Source organism: Chlorocebus sabaeus, chromosome 9 (assembly GCF_047675955.1).
Source record: "Chlorocebus sabaeus isolate Y175 chromosome 9, mChlSab1.0.hap1, whole genome shotgun sequence".
Taxonomy (NCBI): Eukaryota; Metazoa; Chordata; class Mammalia; order Primates; family Cercopithecidae; genus Chlorocebus; species Chlorocebus sabaeus.
The window spans coordinates 44,048,303-44,062,340 of NC_132912.1; the positions used below are offsets into that span (position 1 = coordinate 44,048,303).

General features: G+C 33.8%; 1 protein-coding gene and 1 long non-coding RNA gene across 2 annotated transcripts in view; both read right to left on the reverse strand.

Moving 5' to 3' along the window:
• Positions 1-14,038, reverse strand: part of LOC140712459 (ankyrin repeat domain-containing protein 30A-like) — a 125,125-nt gene that overhangs the window by 80,630 nt on the left and 30,457 nt on the right.
• LOC119622753 (uncharacterized) lies at positions 2,468-9,248 on the reverse strand. Its single transcript, XR_012093908.1, has 3 exons — positions 9,174-9,248; positions 2,855-2,933; positions 2,468-2,529 (listed from the first exon to the last, which is right to left on the reverse strand). It is a non-coding gene; the product is annotated as an uncharacterized lncRNA (long non-coding RNA).

Sequence of the window (14,038 nt, forward strand, 5' to 3'; positions counted from 1 at the left end):
GATCGAGACCATATTGGCCAATTGGGTGAAACCCCATCTCTACTAAAAATACAAAAATTAGCTGGGCATGGTGGCAGGTGCCTGTAATCCCAGCTACTCAGGAGGCTGAGGCAGGAGAATTGCTGGAACCCAGGAGGTAGAGGCTGCAGTGAGCTGAGATCAGGCATTGCACTCTAGCCTGGTGACAGAGCGAGACTCCATCTCAAAAAAAAAAAAAAAAAATTTCTTAAAACATATATTTTTTTTTACTTTAAAGGCAATTAGATTTAAAGCTGTTCACATATTGAACACCAAAACATTTCAAGAGGAAACCTCAAATGTGCTCTGTATATCAAACTTATCTTTTATCTTCATGTCGCTATTGACTAGGTTACTGAGCATGGAAAATAAAACATATTCAGAAAAAATTCACTCGTGTACAAAAGGAATTAAATTCAAAGTATCTGCCTTACTCTGTAGTCCTCACCAAAAATAATAGGGCATTTTAAACAGAACACAATATGATTAAACACTTGACATATGCATAATTATAGAATTTTTGTTAAAAACTATGCAGGGCATGAAGAGAATTTTCAGAGTATGTCATACAGAGTAGGAATAGAACTCTGTAGAAATTGTTTCATTTAGGAAAACAAGGGCTTAAGATAATAAGAATAATTTTTACAAGTTTTTTGCTGATAAAGAACTGTTTGAATAAAAGGAAAGATTCAGAAGGAAAATTTTTATTTATGTTACTTTTAAATGAAAGCAAACAGTCATTAAAGTATGTGATTGATTAAGATACAACTTCAGAAAAGTAGAGCAAGCCTTCATATAAAAAGAAAAACAAAAACATGTATTCGTGAAACGTGTAACATGTGCCAGACACATATTTGCAGATTTTTCTTCACTTTAGAATAATGAGGATGATGATGATGTTGGTGGTTACCCCACTTTCTACTTCCTAGTCATTCTAGGTTAAGAACAAAATGATGAACAAATACAGTCCACTGTTCTCTCTGTTTAGAATGTCTTCCTCCTAGACTTTCATATGGCCTACGCCTCATCTTTGAGATGGAGATTAAATGGCAGTCTCAGAAAGATCTACTCTGACCACAGAATTCCACTGCCACTACCACACCCATGCTAATTATAAAGTTCTTCAATTTTCTCTAACCAAACATTCTCTGTTTTGTTTTTAAGAAAAAGTTTTAGTGACTTATAATTTTTTTCTATTTGTTATTCTCTTCCTACTACTACAGCATAATCCCTCATCTTGGATATTCAGAGTCTCATTGCCTAACACAGTTAGTGCTCAGAAAGAAATTACTCCAGGTCAAAACATTGAAAATCTCATCAGGAAAGTCTAACTTTCCAAACTGCTATATTTCTATGGAAAATCTGCAGTTGTAGCCTGCTGAAAGTTACCATCCCCTTACCCAAAATTAGAAATCCACATGCCTGTTCCTACTCCCCGTTCTTGTGCTAACAATACTGCTCTCACATAAATGCTACTTTGATCATTTCATCTTACATTCGTATACAGACTTTCCAGTTTACAAAATCTTTTCACATTTGTTACAACATTATTTCATCACATGTACCTAAGAGGTAGATATGAGCACTATTTTTATTAACAAGGTTACTGGTATTTGATTAGGTTAAATGATTTTTTCCAAGTTCCCATAGATAGTAAGTGACAGAACCAAAATACAGACTTATTTTTTGACATCCACTCATTGTTGTTACCACTACGCAGCTGCTGCTTCTAAGTGGTAAGGCCATTCCTATCTCTTTCACATCCACAGCTGTGACCTTGGAATACATCATTATTATTTGATACTTATGTGGCTGCAAACATGGCTGCCACAAAGGGACTCAAAGATTTCTATTTGTGAAAAGAATGCCTGCTTATTAAAATACTACTCAACCAAATTGTTGTTATTACAGTTTTACAGGTGTCCTATTTCTCATGTTTATCCAATTCCTGAAATGTTCTTTCAGATATATACTGGATAATCAAAATATACCAATACTTTCAAGTCCCAGGCATGATCTTTTCAAGTTCCAAGTTGAGCAAGACTAAGACTACAGTTTAAACTCTTTCTCCCTGAATCCAGTTAGAGCTTTTGTATATCTAGATATACATAGAATCATACATTTGCCCATAAATGAACGCAGAGAAATTATTTAGTTTTTAGACAAATTTAACTTCAGAACTCGAATAGATTCCTGGTGCCTTCTAAGCCTTATTTTCTTTTGCACTATTCTACACTGGCTTCAAAATTAATACTGCAAATCAGCAGAATTGCACTATGCAACTGTTATCCACTTGGCACATGATTAAAAAGTACGTTCTGATAAATGCCAGAAAATAATTTCATATAGACACATGCAGAGGTGAGAAAATAAAGTCAAATCATCTTTCTATGTTTTAAGATTACTCATTACTTAAATTTTAAAATAACATCAACAACAATACACATACCTCAGAATCAGAAGGTGATTTTATATCTTCGTTTTGTCCTGATTCTGATGTGGGCATCTTATCTACAAAATGTTATTCACAGACACATATATGAGAACATTTATTACTGTAAAGTGTAAAAACATATACAAATCTATTTCCATTTATGAATATTTCAAAAATAAGAGTTAATAGCAAAAATAGAAATTCAAAATTGAAGCAGGTTCAGAAAAAAGAATTGATAGTATGAGAAAAGACAGCAGAAAGTATTTTTTTAAGTAGATATTGTTATTTGGTCTACAAAATTGTTTTCTAAATAATAGCATTTAAGCATAGAAAAATTTTCAGAGATATTCACTAAATTACCACTTTTATTATTTTGGCATAAAAAAATAAAATCATCTTTACTTTTTTGATCTTGTGGAGCTTGTTCAATAATGCCAATATCATTTTCTTGTTGTCCAGTTACTGTCTTTGTTGCTCCCTCCTATTACAAAAAACCAAAAAGCAACAAGAAAAAAATCTTCAGAAAAAAATTGTATTTATTCACTCACTCACTCAATTTGTCAGACAAAACAAAACAAAAACATCCATTGTATCTATCAAATCACAGGCACTAACCTAGTAGAAGCAGAAAATACACACAGAAGATAAATTCTAGTTTACATTCAAGAAATGGTAGAGATATGTGAAAACAAATAATAACAGAAAAACATAACTCACCAGTTCTACAACTTAAGTCAATAAAATACATAAGGGCATAAAGGAGAGAAAAATCAGTTTCACCTGAAAAGCACAGAAAATGCTGCCATAATGGGGCCATATTTGGAAGGACAGGCAAAGTGCAGAGTCAGGATACAAAGACTCTAGGTGCAACAGCATGTGCAAAATAATAAGGCATGAAACAACGTGGCAACTGAGGGATGCCAAAGTGATGTGGTAAAACTGGAACACAGTCAGAGCAAATGAGTTAAAGAGACAAAAAATGGGACCAAACCATGTAAGATATGTGTCACGCTAGAATGTGAACTTAACCCTTCAGGTAATGGGTATCCGCTCAATATGCAGATGAGTTACATCATTACAAATATATTTTAGAAAGGTGACCCTTCCAGTGATGTAAAGATAGATGAACATGGGGAGATGGGGCAAAGCTAGAAAGGAGTACTTCAAAATTATAGGTAGAGAGTTAATTACGGTAATAAGATATGGAAAATTATAAGAAGGTAGATAATACAAATTTTGGTGTGTGACTGGCTTGGTGACCTGGAGGAAGGTTGAAGTGCAGGATGTGGGGGACGGTTAAAATGGAGGTTGAAGTGCTTGAGCATTTCATGGCTACTTCCTAGGTGTTATTTACTAGGATGGGGAAACCAGATGACTGAGTAGATTACAAAGAGTCAGAAAAGAGGCAGGAAAATATTAAAAAAAAAGATGCTTTCAGTTCGAGACCTCTAAGATTTGAGGCATCCAAGGGGCTTGGAAGAAAGATCTGGATAAATACATTTCAAGTATGAGTAGATAATCTACATGAGGAAAATTACATAGTGATAAGGAAATAAATATTTATAAGATAGACTAAATGGGTAGAATTAAGCAACACAAATCTACACAGACTGTTGTAATTTTGAAAATGAAATTAAAGGAGAGAGAAAAACGTGGGATTAAGTTTCTCAGTCATATATTTCCAAATTTGTTTCAAGAATATAATTTTATTTATATATGAAATATTTATTTCTGAAATATTATTGCAATATGCATCTTTGAATTGAATGAAAACATTTAATTCTAAAACAAGATTCTGCAAAATGACCTATATAAAAACCTTGAAATTTTTAATTGTAGAAGAGAAATGCTTACCCATAGAATTACGAGGCATTTATAAGTACTACTATAAAGTGAGATGGAAATGTGAAACCCTGCTTTAAAATTCACATGCTTTTCTTATGTTCCTGTAAACAATATAATACTAGCTCAAATTGCCTACTTACACCATATAGGATGGTAGTTTAAAATTGGAGAAAAGATCTCACATAAAGAAAATTAAGCAATAATTATTCAAGTTCAAGATTTAATAGTTTTTATGTATATCTATGATTGTCAAGCAGAATTCAGTATTCACAGGAGAAGTGAAGAAAGAAACTAAAAAATTCAAATCAACAGGATTCCTGAGTTTTAGAAATAAACAAATGTATGTGCAAGGTTTAATAATTATGAAGACTAAAGTTAATAAGGCTTCCTGGAAATAATATAAAATATCCCCATTGCAAGAGATATTTTAAGAGTAAAAACAATTCTTCCGATGTTAAGTTTGTATACTCTGTTAACAATCTTCCCTCACATATGATTCTATGATAATAGGCACTTTACTTTTAAAAAATCCAAAAATATTGAATACATTCATTTGTTGTGTATATATAATACCACTACATACATACTATGAACAAAAGATATCAGAATATTTTTAGAGATTAATAATTTCTACATTTATTTCTTTGAGAGTGTTCTAGTTTAAAAGTGATTTTAAAAAAGTGATTAAAAATTTAAGAGACACAGAATAAGAACATTGTTCATATGATCAGAAAATGTAATTTTAATAACAAGCTTAAATAAAATGCTTATTTATTTATACTCTATTATCAAAAATATTCAAAACAGCTACCACGGTTACATCAAAGAGTAAGATAAATTAGTTAAATAACCTAAGAATATGTCAAACATTAAATTAGAAATCTTAAACCAGAAACCAAAGAGTCAAAAATTGATAATTCACAATAAGGCTGACAAGGCCTAAAACAGATTTCACTTTGCATTCTACATTAATATGACTAAATTAAATATAAAACGTAAAGTTAATAAAAGAAGTGAGAATTAAATTTTCGTTCCTTGTTTATAATTTTTTTTTTTTTTTTTTTTTTTTTTTTTTTTTGAGACACAGTCTGGCTCTGTTGCCCAGGCTGGAGTGCAGTGATGCAATCTTGGCTTACTGCAAGCTCCACCGCCCGGGTTCACGCCATTCTCCTGCCTCAACCTCCCGAGTAGCTGAGACTACAGGTGCCCACCACCACGCCCGGCTAATTTTTTTCTATTTTTTAGTGGAGACAGGGTTTCACCATGTTAGCCAGGATGGTCTCGATCTCCTGACCTCATTATCTGTCTGCCTTGGCCTCCCAAAGTGCTGGGATTACAGGTGTGAGCCACCGCGCCCGGCCATTTATAAATTTTTTGTTGACACAGTATAAATGTACATGTTTTGGGGGTACATATTATCACTTAATACATTCACATAATCAAAACAGAATAATTGAGATATTAATCACCATAAGTATTTATCTTTCCTATATATTAGAAACATTCAAATTATTCTCTACCAGGTATTTTAAAGAGTACAATAAATTGCTCTTACCTATAGTTATCCTTATATTTTCTTTCAGCCTTTTATTCAAATCAGCTACAAGTCACTCAAAAACACCTGAGCCGTAATTTATTACCTGGCTATGTTTTCTAATTTTTTATTTTAAATCATTTATATAATATCTTTTATTCTAGAGCATTCCTGCTCTCATTTAAACAACTTTTTTGTTCTTTTTTTAATAATAATCTGTGTCATCTTGACTCTCTCATGGAGTCTCTATGTTTATCTTACCCTTCTTCAATGAATTATTTCATTTCACCCCGTTCATGTAATTTATTATTATAGAAATATGGTGGTATCCATTAATGAATGATTTCATTTCACCCCTTCATATAATTTATTATTATAGAAATATGATGGTATCCATTAGATTATTATTGTTCTTTTTTCTTTTTCTTTTTCTTTTTTTTTTTTTGAGATGGAGTCTCGTTCTGTCTCCCAGGCTAGAGTGGTGCAATCTCTGCTCACTGCAAGCTCCGCCTCCCGGACTCACGCCATTCTCCTGCCTCAGCCTCCTGAGTAGCTGGGACTACAGGCGCCCGCCACCACACCTGGTTAATTGTTTGTATTTTTAGTAGAGACGGGGTTTCACCATGTTAGCCAGGATGGTCTCGATCTCCTGACCTCGTGATCTACCCACCTGGGCTTCCCAAGTCCTAGGATTACAGGCGTCAGCCACCGCACTCGGCCCCTAGATTATTTTTTTAACCAAAATAACCTAGGACAAAAATTTACCCTTACAAAGTTTATAATATTATAGAAATAATTAAAATTTAAAAAGTTAAATTACATGTTATATTTTGGAATATCTCTTCACAGTTGTATTAATTACCTCTTGTGTGGAAAAATGTGAGACTTTAGTTTTTAATAGTACCTTATTTAACTGGGTTTGCATTGAAATGGTATGGGTTGTTTCTATTCTGTGTGGCAAAAAGCTAAGTATAAATAATTGTATAAATTCTGCTTCTTCCAAGAAACAGAGAAAGAAAGAGTAAATCATGGGGAAGGCAATGATTGATTAATGAAAATCCTGTATAGCAACTAAATAGAAACCTGTAAATAAATATGCTGACAATGGAGACAGTGATGCCCTCTCAAAAGCAGACACTGAAAAAATGTATTCTGTGAGAAAAAAAGTCTGGGGTAAATCATTTTTAAAAAGGTGAAAGAGGGAGAAACAAACAAGAGACCTTACCAATCAAGTATAGCTTCAGTCATGAAAGAAAATGAAAAACAACTACTATAAGACATGTGATGAAATACATAAAATACAGACTTTTGTTCATAACATATTCCTATAATGCTGATCAGTATTTACACTATAATTAGTTATTTTGTTAATACCTGTGCAATAAAGATTTAAATTTTATTATTATATAAGAAGACACCAAATTAAACATGGTCGTCAGCCAATACCTAAAAGCGAGAATTTTCTTACTACAGAGAGAGAAAAAATTTAAAAAGGAATGTTTCATAAACTTTTCACCTGAAGAAAGTATTGGTAATAAGAATTTTAGAGTAATGTATTCCTTAAAAATATATGTTTAATAGAACATGACTTTCGGCCGGGCTCAGTGGCTCACGCTGTAATCCCAGCACTTTGGGAGGCCCAGGAGGACAAATCATGAGGTCAAGAGATTGAGACCATCCTGGTCAACAGGGTAAAATCCTGTCTTTACTAAAATTACAAAAATAAAGTGGGCGTGGTGGCACGTGCCTGTAGTACCAGCTACACAGGAGGCTAAGGCAGGAGAACTGCTCGAACCTGGAAGGTGGAGGAGGAAGTGAGCCGAGATCGTGCCACTGCACTCTAGCCTGCATGACAGAGGGAGACCCCGTTTCAAAAAAAAAAAAAAGAGCATGAGTTGAGACTAAATTCATTAAATTTTTTTTTTAAAATCTAAACTCCACTAGGAGGATACTGGAAAATACAGCGTAACCTTCTTTCTTATTTACTACATGTCACTGATTGTCTTCTTATTTAAGACATATTTTCTCAAGATAACTTACATGAATTTATGCATTCTAAATATTAAAAGACAATATAAATTTAAACCATATTTTAGAAATGAATTAGAATTAATTTTAAGATATATTATGCATATTATCTTACTTGTAACATTCCATAACATAAAAATTCATTTGTCTGCTTATTTATTCACATTGAAAACCTCTTAAAATGCTTTTTATAGGCAAGACTGTATTCTGGGTACACAAGGATGCACGCAAGTATGTTTTCTAACTTGCAGTATCTCATAGTGATGCAAGAGCTTCAAAACAATTATGTAAACAACTAAATACAAAATCTTCTGAAATTTAAAATTTTCAAATGTGATCATAGATCCTAGAACAATACGTTTAAAAACTGCAATTTAAAAATTCTGAAATTAAAATCTTGCCATATGCTTATTAAGAGTCTCTAATTCCAGAACTGGTTGTTTAATTGGGGTAAAACCTGCGTTCTTCATTTAGATGAAGACTTTAAAGTATACTTTTAATTAAGTAACTTAGAAAACACACTGGCATCCGTTAATAATACAGATTCTGAGAAAGAGAATTTACATTTCTAAATTTCTACTATTATTTTTTAAATTAGAGATAAGGTCTCATTATGTTGCCCACACTGGTCTCAAACTCCTGGGCTCAAGCAATCCTCCTGCATCAGCCTCCTTGGTAGCTGGAACTACAGGCATGCACCACCATGCCCAAATAAATTTTCACAACTTCTAATATTATTTTGGTGTATTTAAAGAACCAAGAAGAGAAACTGAGACAAAGCTCTCTCCTATAAACTACGTGATATCAAAATAATAAGTGCAAAAAAACCTATATGCTATGTGGCACAGTTTTGGAACTGAACAGTATCAGAGAGATTCCTTGATTACTATAATAAGTAATGTGATCCATTAAAGACAAATTTAAGCATGAGGTTTTTTTTTTAAGTTACAATAGGATAATTTTAACACTCACAGTAAGTACACTTATCCAAATAAAAATTTACCAGATTTTATATATTCTTTACTGTGGAAAAGTTTTTTCTAATATAATGTTCCTGTCACTATATATTTTCCAGCCCATTCCTTTTTTGGGCCCTCACAACCTCAAAGTATTTACCAAACATTTGTTATTTACTAAAGTAAAAAAAAAGTTTAAATCAACTACTCATATTTTATATAAAATGTTCTTATCTGACCAACTTTATATTGCCAACATGAAATAATGATACTTACAGCACTGCAAAACATGAAAAGTAAATACTATACAGAACTAGATTCCAACTGAGAAAATCAACTTCACAAAAGACCATTTTACCTTGGTAGCAAGATTAAAGTCTTCCTCAAGTTTTGTAGACTGTGAATTTTCAATAGTCTGTTTGCCAAAATGACTTTAGAGAAAAAAGATGTAACATAAATGAGCAAATTCACATATTTTAAAAATAAAATCTGCTAGTATATATCTTGGTGCTCACTTTAAAAAATGAAAACAAAAAGCAAAATCTGGGAAAAGATCAGTCCTCTGTATATTAAATCATGTTTCTTGGTAAAATTAAAATATGCCCTCTGTTTTTAAAAAATATCTTAGTTACATATTTTTGACTCTTCCTCCCCAACCTATAACATTCAATGAACACTCACTCTTAGCTTCATAAAAAATAGTGACAGCCAATATAATTGGCATACCCTGAATATAATTTGTCCTCACAAACTGTCCTCAATGATGAACTAGAAATCTACTTAATAACTGACATAACTTTTGATATCTAAACCGGAACAAACTTGATAACCTAAAATGAGGAAGAAAGACACAGTTACTGTATCCCTTTTCCATTATCTATCTCTGATTCAAAGACTAATCTGTGTCACAGGAAAATGACATTCTTTGTTTCTCAGCAAAAAAAACCACTTAAGAATGCCCTGTTGCTTCCCTTCACCCTAAAACACTAGAGAGGGTGCCCTGAAATATTTGAAATGTTGAAAAGCTGAACCTACAAATGTCAAATCACAAATGTATATTTCTTATTAGAAATATTTTTCTCAACAAAAAGTGAAACTGTAAAAATAATAAAATCTAACTACTTATTTTATACTTGTCCTTCCCTGTTCAGGGCTACATCAACTAGCAAAACCTTAAAAATCTTTGTACTTATTCCCAAGGAGAGAGACTGCTAGAAAAACTGAGTCCTGATAATTGGATTTCTCTAAGTACCATATATACACAGAGAGAAAGATCTGGAAGTGGGAGCCACTATATATAGTGAAAGTGTCTCTCACTTCCACATCTTTCTTCTGCAGGGCTTCATGGCAGTCTCCAACCTTTAAATATTCAGCTCATCAAAGCACAGATTACTGAAAAGATAAATTCAATGACCAGCCAAGAAGCTCTGTATTTACCTGTTTCTGGAAAACAACTAAATGGAGTATATCAGTCAGTCATTCACCTCCCCCATAAGCATGTTACCAAAAACCCAACTGAAGCTCCCTGACTTATTTGCCAGCCAATCTTACCCCTGCTTTACATGTACATGGGTAGGACATTAGAGGCTTGGAAAAAGAGGCAAAGGGGAGGGGACAGTTGCCCTGGGCCACAGATCTGTGTAATTCAGCAACCTTCAATCTCCTAGCATTCAAGGGGCTCTAAGCCTCTCCAGTGAGATTTGGGGTGAAAGAACAGAATAGCACATTTCTATCTGATCGAAGAGACTTTTTTTTTTTTTTTTTTTTACCCTTTCAACAGAAATCTTGAAGTTTGTCCATTCCTCCAATTAAACAAGCAAAAAAGCAGTGACCTATTCAGGACTTCTTTTGCACCATATTTAATATGCCTTTCAAGATAACTCCCAATATCTACTGTGTTTGTTCTAATTTATCTTCATCAAACTTGTCATAAGATCCAACATTCTGATCTCTTTGGTAAAACCCTTACTCCTACCAATCCTGGGATTATTTCTCTTCAGACTTGACCTTTCCCTGATAATTCCCTTGTTACCTACTTCCACTGGGTTCTCCAGCTAATTCCATTCTTATCCTTTTCAATTTGTTTAATTAGACCCATTTCCTCTTCCTTTCTATTATTCAAACACTCACTTACATGGTGATATAAAAACAAGAGTAATGGGCTTTGAAATGAGTTTAAATATTACTTGTTACCTCCTATATTTAAATAGGTCACTTTGAGTTTCAGACTCTCCATCTGAACAACCATTTTTCCAGGATATTAAATACAGGTTTAAATATGAAAGTATTTTGATTAGTCTCCAAGAGTCCTTAAAATCCTAAAATTCCATGTACTTTTAATTTTGCCTATAGAAAAATGGGGCTGGTAGAAAGCAATAAAATAATAGAAGAAAAGAACACCAAGGAAAGCAGAGAAGAAAGTAATTAGGAAAAGATCATAGAAAAGTCATGGAAGAAGAAAAAAAGGCTCTAGCAAAAAAAAAGAAGAGTTCATGCAACTAGGCAGGGTACTGCTTTGAAGAAAAACTAAGCTGGGAAGTCAGTAAACTGAGAAATCTATGAGAAATAGCCTCTAAATATGATTAACATATTTCTACGTAGATATTCTCCAATAAGAGTAAAATAATTCATCTATAGGACTTACCTGGTCTTGCTTATGAAACAAAAACCTATGTCTTGTCACCACAGCTAAGTCAGATCTGCTCTAAAAACTTTGATGATAAAAACAAGGTACTGGTATACCTCTTTAACTCTTAAACATGTTAGAACAAAGTCTTGGATTAACCAATGTTCTAAGGGAAATCTCTAAAAAGAGTTAACATATGACAAAATGTGACTTTGTGAATCCATCCCATCTGAACCTGGACCTTGATCCTAATGATGCACAGGTATCCATCAATCTGTGCTGAGGGGCAAGAGAAGGGATTTGGGAGCAAGGTAGGCTGATGGCAAACTCAAGGGTCAGTTACTTTTTAGCTATGAAATCATAGACCAATTAATCAACCTCTCTGAACCACATTTGACTGACTAATACAAAGTAGGTGATAGTAGCACAGATGTTTACAAAGCTGTGTGATGACTATGTGAGATGATAAATATTAAGCACATAATATGTTGTCTAGCCCAGAGTAGAATACTCAACAGATAGTGATTTCTTTCCTCTATATGTTCTGAGTTAAAATATACGTTTTAAAAAACCATAAAGTCTTACCTGAATATAGACTCTAGAGAACTCACATGCACTATTAAAGAGAAAAAGTAAAATACATTAAATCAACAAATATAGATAGAAAATACAGAATATTAAAAACATAAGAGGGCATGATGCCACATGCCTGTAATCCCAGCTACTTGGGAAGGTGAGGCAGGAGGATCACCGGAGGAGCCCAGGAGTCTGAAAGTAGCCTGGGAGACATCATGATACTTTAACTTAATTTAAAAGAATCATGCACACTTTCATGCATGATCCAGATATTGTATAAAAAAGCATAATACTCAGATGCTTTGTGATAAAGACTGAGATAATTTGATATACAGCATTCCTTTGGGACAATACATTAAGACTATAGTAAAATTATTATTAAGTATACTACTGGTAGAAAATTGATGCATTAAGAACTATTATTTGCCCTCCTTTATAGTTCTCAAATGAGAGGAAAAATTGAATTTAGCACAATTTGATATCTAAAAGTGAACTACAGTGTACAATAGCCATAATACAAACAGAATTCTATAAGACTGACAGAAAATTGTATTATTAGCAGAATTAGTATAAGTGGACAGTGTCAACCTTAGAAAGTATAATTTCTAGACAAATGAACTCGGAGCAGTTAGAACAGAGGATACAGTAGTCTCTCTTGATCTGCTCTACTTATAGAAAGAAACACACACACATGATTTCCCTCTGCTCTCACACCACAAACATCAAAACAGAAGACTTCTGCGACCAAATGTTTGGAGGATTTTCTCCACCAACAAGTAGGCAATCAATTCTGTAGCAGAAACCAGCTGGTTGTCCTCTATTCAATTCCAACACTATCTGTCTAGAAATAGTCTCAGATTCCACAGGTTGAAGGCTCAGTCTCACAAGACTGCCCTCCCATACCAATTGCAAATCTGTGTCTCTGAAACTTCTAACCAGCTGATTTCAAGTTGGGGTTCTCAAGACTCCCTCTTTGGGTTTGATTAACATGCTAGAGTGCCCCAAAGATGAAGGGAAACACATTTACCAGTTTATTATAAAGGGTATCACAAAGGAGACACATGAATAGATGCATATGGCAAGTTATGGGGGAAGGGGCATGGAGCTTCCATGCCCTCCCAGGGCACATCAGCCTCCAAACATTTCCATACATTCAGCTTTCTGGAAGGTCTCTGATCCCAGTCATTCTGGGTTCTTAAGAAAGCTTTATTACATAGGCATGAATGAAAAAATCTGCGGCCATTGGTAATTGACCTTATCTTCAGCTCCTGTCACCTCCTAGGAGGTTTAGGGGTGGGGCTGAAAGTCCCAACACTCTAATCATGCCTTGTTCTTTTTTGTGACAAGCTCCTTTCCTGAAGCTATCTAGGGACTGTCAGTTATCACTCAATTATTAGCATACAAAGACATCACTTTGGAGATTCTAAACATTTTATGAGTTGTATGCCACAAAACAGTGTGGAAGACCAAACATATACTTCACAATATAATATTGAAGGTTTGGATTTCTGTGACTTCAGCTACTTGTGGCCAACTGTAGTCCAAAATATTAAATGGGGGATTCCAGAAATATACAAGTCATAAGTCTTAAATAGTGTGTCATTCTAAGGAATATGATGAAATATTAAGACACGCTGTTCCATCTCACCCAGGTCATGAATCATCCCTTTGTATATGCTATCTGCCCATTAGTCATCAAAATGGTCTGTTCCTGAATCCCAACCATCAACACTATCATGGCTCAATGATCCAGGGTCACATGAAGCAGATGATCCTCCTTCTGATGTGTAGTCAGATAGCCAGAAATAATTAGTAACCTAACACCACATGACAACAACTCCTACCTCATTCTCCTGACTTCATCTCATCACATAGGCATTATATCATCTCACAATTATCATATGAGTGAGAAGGGTGAGTACAATACAAGACACTTTGAGAGACCACATTCACTTAACTTTGATTATAATATATTGTTATTGTTTTATTTTATTATGAGTTATTGTTAATCTCTTTCTGTG